The sequence below is a fragment of the Glossina fuscipes genome, unplaced genomic scaffold (genome assembly GCF_014805625.2).
Source record: "Glossina fuscipes isolate IAEA_lab_2018 unplaced genomic scaffold, Yale_Gfus_2 2, whole genome shotgun sequence".
Taxonomy (NCBI): domain Eukaryota; kingdom Metazoa; phylum Arthropoda; class Insecta; order Diptera; family Glossinidae; genus Glossina; species Glossina fuscipes.
In genome coordinates this window covers 14,714,703-14,716,860 of record NW_023998416.1, presented here as the reverse complement: position 1 = coordinate 14,716,860, position 2,158 = coordinate 14,714,703, and the positions used below count along the sequence as shown (strand labels likewise).

General features: G+C 31.5%; 1 protein-coding gene across 2 annotated transcripts in view; it reads left to right on the top strand.

Annotated features, from left to right (window-relative positions):
• Positions 1–842: 842 nt before the first annotated feature.
• LOC119634151 (transcription factor HNF-4 homolog) overlaps positions 843–2,158 on the top strand; it is a 42,747-nt gene continuing 41,431 nt past the window's right edge. Inside the window, exon 1 of one of the 2 annotated variants that reach the window (XM_038028112.1) lies at positions 843–917. The gene's annotated coding sequence lies outside the window, so the exon portion shown is untranslated. Of the gene's footprint in view, positions 918–1,971; positions 2,123–2,158 lie in introns of those variants that run through there. The other variant, XM_038028111.1, reaches the window with a different exon arrangement.

The window sequence follows — 2,158 nt, the reverse complement described above, 5'->3', positions numbered from 1 at the left end:
CTTTACATGTACATAATATATAAGAGCCATTAAACAGCCCAAAATCTCCAGTCCAAAATTATCGCTTCTTAATTAGTTAATTGTAGTAGCTGAATGAATATTAATTATTCAAGTAAAATGTTAAGATTTTTATTTAAAAACATGCAACACACACACACACAAACAAAATCGAATCACATCTAGAATAGAAACAAGGCGTAAAGCAAAAGTACAAGAATTTGAAAATAAAATGAAAAGGAAGAAAGCTTTTAATTTTTATTTTACTCCCCAAAACTAGGCAATTGTTTCTTGGTAAGTTTTTGTATCCAACGATCATATCCTACTAATGTATCCATACGAACATTCATCTATCTCTGTTACTCTCGAAGATGAAATGATATTTTGTGGAGCAAGAAATTTATTCGAATTTTTAGCAAAACATTATAGGAGTAATAGAGATAGATAGATGGTACAATAGCTTATTGAAGCATACACATGCACACATGGATATATTTGAGTTTCGATATAGAAAAAAAAGAGAAGAGAAGGAAAAATGATTTGAGGAGACGTATCAAATGCAACAAAAACAACACGTTGCAGATATACACATTATACCATATATTCGCATATACGGGGACTACAAGTGGCTAAGTTTATTATTGAATGAGTAAGTGTTTCGACTTTGATTGCGAGCATGTACTGTTGATAGCTAGAAATCATTTTTATTGTGTACTTTTTTCCTCTTTTTTGTTGTCGTTTACATCGTTCGTGCGATCATTGTGCTTACAATTGACAAAAGTAAGACAATTGGCTTAGTATCCAAAAGCGAAAACAGTGTCTAGTGAATAATTTGACATTTCTTGATTCTTTCAGTGTTTCTGTTTCTTTACGCAATTCGTAAAACGAATATTTCGCATAAATATGTAAAACAATAAAAGGTTTGCATCCATTAAAAATATCGAAAAGAAAGAAAAAAAAAAAAAACATGCTTGTATTTACAGTGAATTGACTATCAACAGCAACAAGAATAACAACAACAACAACAACGAAACAAACAATTTAAGCATACTTCGTTTAATTTGCAAATCTCTATATGGGGGACAACACTTTTTATTTTTTTATTTTTTTTATAGAAATACCGTGAATGCAGAGAAAGAGAGTAGGGGGCAATAGAGAGTAAGAGAAAAACGAGAAATTGTAAGGAGCAGAAAGAAATAACTCGGTATTCTCGTGCACATGTACGTGCGTGCGTGCGATTACATGTGTATATAACTTTGTATAATTTTGCCTATGTAAATGTTTAGGAAAGAAGTCACACCACGATCGTTAATATAACTGAACGTTTAACTTTGCGTAAGTTGCGCGAGTGAGTTCCTCGTACGCGTCTATCATATCTACCAAGGAAGAAGAAAACCGCTCGATTAATTTTCTTCTTTTGTTTTTTTTTTTTTTTTTTCTCCATTTCTACAACACAACTTGGTGTGAATTCCATTCTCAATACATTTCCTTTTCTTATATGCAAAAATATATTAAGAATAAGGAGGAATTGTTTAAAAGGAAAAAATCATGTGCAATTTATGAATAAAATTCGATTGATTAATGTTTTATTTAAATGTGTTGGTGAATCGAGCTTATAAAGCGATAGATAGTAAATGAAGAAATGTAAAATCGTCAGCGGCAACTGACAACAACAAATGCTTTGTGTTGAAACGTGAACGTGAGCAAACGGCAGTTAGAAGAGCGTTAGAGAGACAATAGCGCAACACGCTACGCTCTGGTCCAAGTTTTTAAAGTTCAGTCAACTGTGGCGATAGCGACATTTTTATTAGTATATTTTGTTTCATGTTGCGATGTGTCTTACTGCATGTCCAATTTAATGGTTTTGCGTTATCCAATCAAGTAAAGTGAGTTTTAAGAAATTTTCAAAATTTCATTCAACGAAAATTAAGAAAATGCTAAACAGTTTTTTTTCAATTCAACACAATTTACGAAAGAAATATTAAAACAAAAAAAAGAAAAAAAAAACAAAAGAAAAGGAAAGAAAAACAAAAAAAAAACTGCAAGAAAAATTGTGTTCGTTTTAAACCGTGCTGCCGCTCTGTTGTGCTCTAATTTTGCCAAATGTTTCATGCCTTTGATTACGGTGAGAAATATTTTAACGATACCTCTGTACGCAAGT